Here is a 9,028-nt window from a genome sequence, read left to right as displayed (position 1 = left end):
GGCGGAGGCGTGTTTTTACCGCGCAGCGTAGCGCCACAAGCACGTTTCCAGACGGAGGCTCCCGCGCCACCGCAACACGCGGAACGACGGGTGCGGTGACAATCTGATTTATACCGACACACACGTCCCACCAGGAATTCGTCCTGGTCACGCGGCCTCTTACAAACAAAAAAACGAATAAATAATCGAATAAATCTATAAAAATAAAAATTCACAGCTTGAATTTCATGAAGCTACGGTGCTAGTAGCCTAGTGGGTAACACACTCGCCTGTGAACCAGAAGACCCGGGTTCGAATCCCACTTACTACCATTGTGTCCCTGAGCAAGACACTTAACCCTGAGTGTCTCCAGGGGGGGACTGTCCCTGTAACTACTGATTGTAAGTCGCTCTGGATAAGGGCGTCTGGTAAATTCTGTAAAAGTAAATGTAATGAGATTACGCCCCTTTATCCGAATAAACTGTGCATAGCGCAGCGCTATCTGGATCGCGTTGATGGGAGGACACGGTGCAGGTGGGGGTTCGGCAGCTTTCTCCACTGTTCGCAGATTCCTTCTCCTCCCGTATGAAATACGAGGCGCGCGTTCGGCGGGGTTTAACGAGCGCAGCAGATATCCTGGCAGCCACTGCAGGATTCCTGAAGACCAGAGCAAGATGGCGTCACCCCAGCAGCCGTGACTCAGTGGCAGCGGGGTGCCCTGGACGGACTTCCTGTTTCGCCGCTGCAGCCCGGCTATTGGGTTTCTCTCGTGGGGCCCAGGCGCCCAGACAGGAAATGAGTCGCAGGCCGGCGAGCAGCCGCCCCCCCCCCGAGCGGGAGTCGCTTTTGCCGCGCCCCAACTTTCATCTCCCCCTGCTCAATTATTTCATATCTGAGTGGCTGGTCCCCTGGAAAGCGGCCATGTTCCCTCACCACCCAGCTCTGGCACGTGGTCTTAAAGGGGCTCTGGCGAAACGTCCTGTTCAGCCCTGCTGCAGTGACCCCGGGATTCCTCACCGCCCCAACCTTCCAAAGTAATGTTACATAAACACGCCTTTTTTAAATTGTGACAGCGGCAGGCGTGGCTCCACCCCTCAGTGATTCCCGGCAGTTTGTTGCATGTGGAGGTGCACGGCGTGCTGGCGTTAGTCCTTCCTGGAACCTTGCCTGTGTAATACTGGTATGTATGACACTGGTTATTATGCATTTGCAAGTGTTCTTTATCTCTACGCGTTCAACCGTGAAGTCACATTATGATAATATCAGAGAAATGTAACCGCGGAAACGTATTGTTTCGGTATCTTGTATTTCCGTTTTGTATTCTCTTTAGATAAACCACTCAGTTATACCCTCATGCTACCCCTCAACCTGAGTAAATGGACTAGCGGTTAAGGAAGCGGCCCCATAATCAGAAGGTTGCTGGTTCGAATCCCGGTCCGCCAAGGTGCCACCGAGCAAAGCACCGTCGCCACACACTGCTCCCCGGGCGCCTGTCATGGCTGCCCACTGCTCACCAAGGGTGATGATTAAAAGCAGAGGACACAACTTTGAACCCCCACAGCCGTATTGCCTACGCGGTTTTGACCAACTGAGGCTACATTAAAATTCAAACGCCGCTTGTCTGGTTGTTTCCTAATGATTTTTGGCCATTGGACATGGTGACGCAACAACCATAGAACACACAGCGAATAAATACACGGTGGGTGCTAATTACCGTGACGACAGGGTGAAAGGAAGATGCTTTTGCAGTGATGGGTTTCAGGTTTAATCCTCTGATTACAAAACACACGCTGAACTGGGCGGCCGAGGAGGGAAAACATGGCCGCCAAAAAGTCACATCATAGCTGGCACAGGCCGCATGGTCCAGATGGTTCTGCCGACAGACTACATTAAATGGACCTAATGAGCCAGAACGCGCACGATTGCATGTTAGCATACTTACAGTTTCCATTCTCCCGCATTCGGGTGTTTTAAACTATAACTTTTCCTCTGCAATGTTATGAAAAAACATTTTATTTTATGTACACGTATATTATTTATTAGGTCATACGTTGGATGAAATGAAATTCACTCCTCACCATAAAAATACAGTGATTTGTCAACCCTAAAGTTGTACACCGCAGTGAGGGACTGTAAAAATGTGAGTGTATTGTTTATCTGTTATCTCTGATATGGTGTGACCTTTGACCTTGGTCTCACCATGCTGAGCAACGCACCAGTATAAGATCTGGATTCCTTTGTTGCAGCCGTCACCAGCTGCTATTAACTAATCTGAACATGTGGTACTTAAAAATGCAGTGCAGCCAAGACGTGACCCTTAACCTTTAACCCTGAAGTTACGGTGAAAGTCCAAGCGTGGTAGGCACTGACTTGTTGTGGCTGCAAAGAAACATACAAAACAGAGCCATGCAATGATTTTATTTAAGCCGATATGTGGTGTAAATTTAATCATGGTTTCATAAGAAATATTTGTGTCGTGATCCACTAGTGGCATGTTTTAAATAGTAGTGGCCAAGTGGTTGAGACACTCGCCTGTGAACCAGAAGACCCAGGTTCAAATCCCGCTTACTACCATTGTGTCCCTGAGCAAGACACTTAACCCTAAGTTGCTACAGGGGGGGACTGTCCCTGTAACTACCGATTATAAGTCGCTCTGGATAAGGGCGTCTGATAAATGCAGTAAATGTTTGTGTGCGAAGGGAAGTCTTGTTCTCATTTCCCCTCCGGGCTGCCATTGTTTGAGCAGGAAAGGGCCTCGTGACACCCTCTTTAAAATAGGTGCCTGCTACAGCCATCCCATTCTGATCCAGGAACGTCTGCATCTGGCACGTGAAGGTCCTTTTATTGTTCTGTTATTTATGTTGGCTTTGGTCACATCAATTACGTTGTACGAGTTTTGTAAACTTGCAGAGGAGCCGCTCCACATGCTCCGTTCGGGCGGGAGCAGGAAACCATTTATCTGAATGGCAGGTTGGGCGGGGAGCACAATCGTCTTAACTTTACCTCTGACCCAGAGGCACAAGTGACCTTTGTGTGTGCAAGAGCCTTGACCTCGGGCAGATCTGCTGCTTAGCATGGAGTGGCGCATGGGCTCAGCATTCACCCGGGACAATGGTGAGCCGGAGGCGTCCCCTCATGGCAACCTTCGCCACCGCTCACTCGTTCATCCTGGAGCCGAGTTTTCCAGGTTCCGGTTCCAGGAGAGCCGGCGGCGATGACCAGATTTATCCGGACTGTGAATCGCGCTTCTGTTTTCACCGCTGCTTTCTCCTCCTTAACGGCCGGGTGGGCGGTGGAGAAGGAATGTATTGTGCGGCTGGGGGCCGGGCCGCCGCCGGCTGCTCGTTGTAACGCAGGACATGCCCGAGCCTGAGACTCCCGGGCGGTTATCGTGCTGCGACTGTACGCAGCCGCGTCGGACTTTTCCTTTCATCTCCTCCTGGACGTTCTTCTCCAACTAGCCGGACGCTCGGCCACAAAACGATGTGTTCCCGTTGTACGTGTCTTGCGCGACCGGATCGTTCGCCACGTGGAGCCGAGGTGCGAAAGCCGACGTCGTGCCCGGTGTTCGCAGCGGATGAATCATCTCTGCTGCGACTTGCACGTTCTCGCAGAAGTGAAAGTGCAGTTTCGTTTTTTCCATCGGGTCCAGCGGAGGGGGGTCGGGCCTTTCGTGCGAGGGGAGAGGAAATTCCATCCGGCCTCCCGTTCCGGAATGCCGGAAATCCTCCTTTTTGATTGTGTGTGGCTCGCCTGCGCGGCTTTCGGCGCAAGAATGTGTGACCTACATTCCCCCCTTTCTTCCCCCGCCACTCCCCTTTCATCAAGTGAATGAAACAAAGAGGCAGGTCAGAGGTCGGGAGCTCTGGACGCCGAGCGTAATCCTCCGATGGCGGTAGGAAAGGGTTAAGTGCCGGGAGACGGCGGAGGGTGGTGCGGTAGCGAGGCGGGGGCTGGAGTGCTGACTCATTCGTTTCTGAGGGGGAGGGGCGCTTTTATTACCCGCACCGGGCTGCCGGGGCACGGCCATTAACGGGAAGACCCCAACCCTTCAGATTACCCGGCGTACGGGTCCGTACGGGTCCGTCTGGGCCCACATGGGGACGTATTTACACGTTACATAAGCAGCTTGCTGGGGGCGTTTTTCAGCCGAGGCGTCTCGACCTCACAGCCTCCCGGTGGCGCGGCGGAGTCTGGGCCGAAGAACGCCCCACCGCTCTCGCTCTCTCCCAAGCGGCCGCCAGTCAGAGACGGTAAATGTCCCTCCCTCTCGTTACCCCGCGCAGCCGGTGGGTGAGTTCATGCACCACGGGTCTGGCTGGAAGTCGGGTTCTCCGAGGGCATTCGTCATCCTGAGGCCACACCGCGGTGACCATGGCGGATTCTCTTCGATCGACGCTGGAGAAAAAAAAACTTTAAATCATTAATAATTCAGGCGGCCCATTGATCTCCACACAGCAGACCTTGCTGAGGACACCTTCTGAATCCCAATCTGGAGTCAAGAACGCGAACATCTCCCACCGAGATCCCGAGATCTCGCCATGAATGCCAATGGAGAAGTGCGTGACAGATCCTTGATATCAGTGCAGCAGAAAGTCAAATACCTCCTCCTGCGAGGGACCTTCAGAAAAAGCACTTACTCAATGTGATTTGTCGCTGTGCAGACGGCTTCGCCCACATAATGATGTGAGGTGTCCAATTAACATTAACGGAGAGGTTTAACATTCTAACACATTGAGTTGAAAAAATATTATCTATGGGTTGAATTTCTACATTTACAGAATTTACCAGACGATTACCCTCATTCAGAGCGCAATCAGTAGTCCCTGTAGGGACACTCAGGGTTAAATGTCTTGCTCAGGGACGCAGTGGTGGCCTAGTGGTTAAGGAAGCGGCCCCGTAATCATAAGGTTGCCAGTTTGAATCCCGATCCGCCAAGGTGCCACTGATGTGCCACTGAGCAAAGCACCGTCCCCACACACTGCTCCCCGGGCACCTGTCGTGCCCACTGCTCACTCAGGGTGATGGGTTAAATGCAGAGGACAAATTTCACTGTGTGCACCATGTGCTGTGCTGCTGTGTATCACATGTGACAATCATTTCACTTCTTCCGTGGTAGTATTTGGGGTTTGAACCTTGGTCTTCTGGTTAGTGAGCGAGTGTGCTACCCACTAGGCTACCAACCTAGGGTGGGCCATTTATATGTATACACCTTAATAAAATGGGAATAGTTGGTGATATTAACGTCCTGTTTGTGGCACATTAGTATATGTGAGGGGGCAAGATGGGTGGTGACCATAGTGGCCATTTTGAAGTTGGCCATCTTGGATCCAGCTTTTGTTTTTTCAATAGGAAGAGGGTCATGTGACACATAAAATTTATTGGTAATTTCACAAGAAAAACAATTGGTTTTAACATAACTGTATTCTTTCAAGTTTATGACCACTTATAAAACGTGTTCAATGTCACCAACCATTCCCATTTTATTAAGGTGTATCCATATAAATGTCCCTCCCTGTATATCCAATATAATCACAAGTCAAAATTCGTGTACTGAATTTGCCTTGCAGAGTGAATGAAACAACTCGCTCTCCTTCGCTGATCAAATCTGCCCCTTACGAAAGGTCACGCCGTTGCATGCAGGTCGTTGCCATGACAACTGTGGCGACATGAAAGGAGACGGACCCTGCTGAGAAGAGAGGGACATCCTGATACACGCGGCAGGGCTGCAGAGCTTCTGTGTCCGGGTGATTATTTTGTCCAAAACAGCTTTGTGTTTTGCCACAACACGCTGCTGCCTGTTCTGAAGTGCGCGGTTTATTGTGCATTTTCCATTTCACATGAGTCTCTTTGTACAGTCGAAAGGTTCTAGAAAGTCTGTTGGACCGTTCATCACCCTTGGCGTTCTGTACTGAACCTCCTGGTCATGAGGTGGACTCTCAAGAACGTCACACGTCACGTCGGCAGGATGTGCAACACATGAACTGAGCTGCATTTTGTGCAGTTTCCATGTCTGGGTCTGCACAGTGAGATTGCATTTCTTTCTTCTCATTTAATACGATAGAACGTATGAATATTGGGTGGGGATGATTGTGAATAAACTGAGGGGTGTTTCTTTTCTGTCTGGGTCTTCTGCAGATTAAGAATTGATTTTGTGGTGATCAAACATTCCGACACACAACTTGCATTGGTCTTATTTTAAGATGCTAGATTCAGTCTTCCGAAATAGTTTTAATACTTGATGTATGATGACATTTACATATGGGTTTATTTGGGGTTTTTGTGGGTCTCTCAGTCTTGCTCTGACTGTTCATGTTATTCTGAGGGTTCACATGGTCTGAAGAAGGAGGGAGAGAATGAGTGACTTCCCTCCGCCGTTATTGTCCTCCCAGATCGGGGACGGTGTCCCCAACACTTGGCTCAGAGAAAGTGATACGCCGGGCCCCGTAAGTCCATCCGGCTCAGCGTGCCTTTGATGACGCGGGCCGATCTGCAGCGGGATGAATGTGGGGATTTTCGGCCCCATCTCTTCACTCGGCCTCAGTCAAACCGAAAATGCCCTTTCGCTTCAAAGCCACCGAACAGGAAGGTCGAGATGCAGCCATGACAGGGAGGGGCGACTGTTGTTTGAAAAAAAAAACTAAAAAAGGGAAAAGAAAGGAGAGTAAGAAGAAGAAGAAGAAAGAAAAAAAGAAGTCAGCAGATGTGCCTTGAAGTCGGGCGGCGGCGTGATGAAATGGTGACCGCGGTAGCCCCCCCCCCCCCCTGCAGCTGCCTTCCTTCTGACTCATGGGGGGGATTACGCGTCCGATCGCTTTCATCTGCTTTGGGGTGCCAGGCCTGTTTCCTCCAGCCGCTGGGAGCAGAACCTCCACCGAGATGGAGGAGCTTGAATGTCAGCCAGGCCCATTTCATCTTATAGAGTGGAGAGGGGCAGTAAAACGAGACGTCTGCCGCGGAGCTGATACGGAGACGTCTGCCAGTTACGCTCGGGTGGGAAGTTGCACAACACTAAAGAAAAAGCGGCCGCTGCCAAAACCACAAACTGCTCTCTGCTAGCACAACACCATTACTCAGCCGTGATGGACGTTGGGAAAGAACAGGCCTTTCATGCCATCGGCAGGTATAAATACACACACACCGACAAAAATGGATTTATTTTATTCAAAATTTGAAAAATATGTAATTCTTGGTCAGAGCAATTATTCTTAAATACTCACCTTGTGTTGTATTTCAATGAAATTACTTTTATGGTTTTTAATGCTTTATTTCATTTAGTATTTATTAGTATTTATTTTGAAGGAAAATACGTAACAAAACATTTTGACAAAAATGCATGACATAAAATACATGCAACTATAACCTGGGTTGTAACCGGATTGTATTCAAATGATAAGATTTACACTACAATCATGATACTGACAGGTTTTGAATGGAAAATTCAAATAATATAAAATCAATGCATTAAAGTACATTAAAATCTAAAAAAATCTAATGAGAATCCACATTTCCTGGCTTTTCAATCATGATAACTTGTTCAGGCAGAAACCCGCGACCCAAGTGCCAACAGGAAGTGTGTTCCTCCTCGTCCTCGCGCTGGGATTTCGAGGCCTGGCGGTGTGACCAGAGCGACCGCAGCTCCTCCGTTCTGTTGTTCTCCGGAGCTTCAGCGGCCGGTGTCATTTCCGAGGGGACATCGTCAAAGCCGGGCGCTCCGATTCACTGGTCACCATGGAAACAGCACACTTCGGGGAGCCGGGGGTGGAAGCATGTGCCAGAATGCAGCCGGTCGTCATGGAGACCGATACGGTGGCTTACATAAGTATTCGTTTTGCCGAGTGCACACCGCCTCTTGGTTTATTCTCCGCGCCGCGACAGTTCAGGCCACTGGAAGCGGCAAGGTGACACGTCGATCTTTCTCAACCTTCTTTTTAAATTGATCGACATGACCACGCCGTTCCGGGTGCGGCAGACTTTATACCAATTTCCTCCGGAGCGCGGCGATTGGTTTTCGAAGCTGCCATTTGTCACCGGCCGCCACGTTTACCCGCCATGGTGGGGGAGCTCCGCGCCTCGCCCCGTTTGTTTTTGGGGCGCGGGGCGACATCAATCCTTTCCCTCCAAGAGGCGGGGCGAGCAGGAGCCACGCAAGAACAACCACGGCCTTGAATTAGAGCTGCGGAACAGGGGTCAACATCATACATCACCGGCCAAACAGGAAGTGGCACGTCTCCTCGCGCCTTCTTTGTCCGTTATGAACGATGAATGCAAACTGCACACACACAGACACACACACACACACACAGACACACACAGATCGCAACACTCCCTCAACGGAATGAATTTCTTCCGCTCCGATGCGACTCGGCAGCAGTTTAATGGGAAGCATGTGTCGCTCGGCATGTGTTTCTGTTAGAAGAACCTCGGGAACTCGGGGCAGAAAGAGCCGGTTACAAAACCGCAGCATGACAAACGTTCTGCTAACGACGCTGTCATATGACACGAGGGGGAAGTGGTAGTTGGAGTTCGGGGTGGCCAGATATATACGCGGCCAAATATCCTTCCTTTCCAGGCTTCCCCTTTTACTGCGGCGTCATGCACTTCTCAGACGCTCTCTCGGTCAAGCTCAGAAAATCTCGAAGAAACCGGCCGGACGTGGATTTTTGCGATTTCTTTTTACAGATGTGCACAGAGTGTTTGCTTGTGTGCTCAGTTTAGCAAAGAGTCAATTGTTGGCGGTTGTGTGATTTTGGTGGGAACGGAACAGAGCCCAGATGTGGTTTCATGCCCCCCATATAGCACCCTGGGATCTGCCTCTTTTCTGCCCTTATTGGTCCCAGTGAAGGAACCTATAAAAATGGCGCCCGGCTGCATTGGATTTCGGAATAACGCACATTTTGATTGTGTTTTTGTGCCGGATCAATACGGTTCACCGTCCTACAGTACCACTTAAAATATGGAACCATTGTCCCGAGTTGCAGCATCAGTGAAAATGATGGGCCGATGGGCTGGAAACGCGAGTGCAGGTTTGTTGGTGAAGGTTTTCTTT

General features: G+C 50.3%; 1 long non-coding RNA gene across 1 annotated transcript; it reads left to right on the top strand.

Annotated features, from left to right (window-relative positions):
* Positions 1-1,089: 1,089 nt before the first annotated feature.
* Positions 1,090-8,024, top strand: LOC114795894 (uncharacterized). Its single transcript, XR_003750564.1, has 4 exons — positions 1,090-1,159; positions 5,550-5,726; positions 5,838-7,102; positions 7,521-8,024. It is a non-coding gene; the product is annotated as an uncharacterized LOC114795894 (long non-coding RNA).
* Positions 8,025-9,028: the final 1,004 nt, after the last annotated feature.

Source organism: Denticeps clupeoides, chromosome 8, assembly GCF_900700375.1.
Source record: "Denticeps clupeoides chromosome 8, fDenClu1.1, whole genome shotgun sequence".
Lineage (NCBI taxonomy): Eukaryota > Metazoa > Chordata > Actinopteri > Clupeiformes > Denticipitidae > Denticeps > Denticeps clupeoides.
This window is presented reverse-complemented; position numbering and strand designations above follow the sequence as displayed.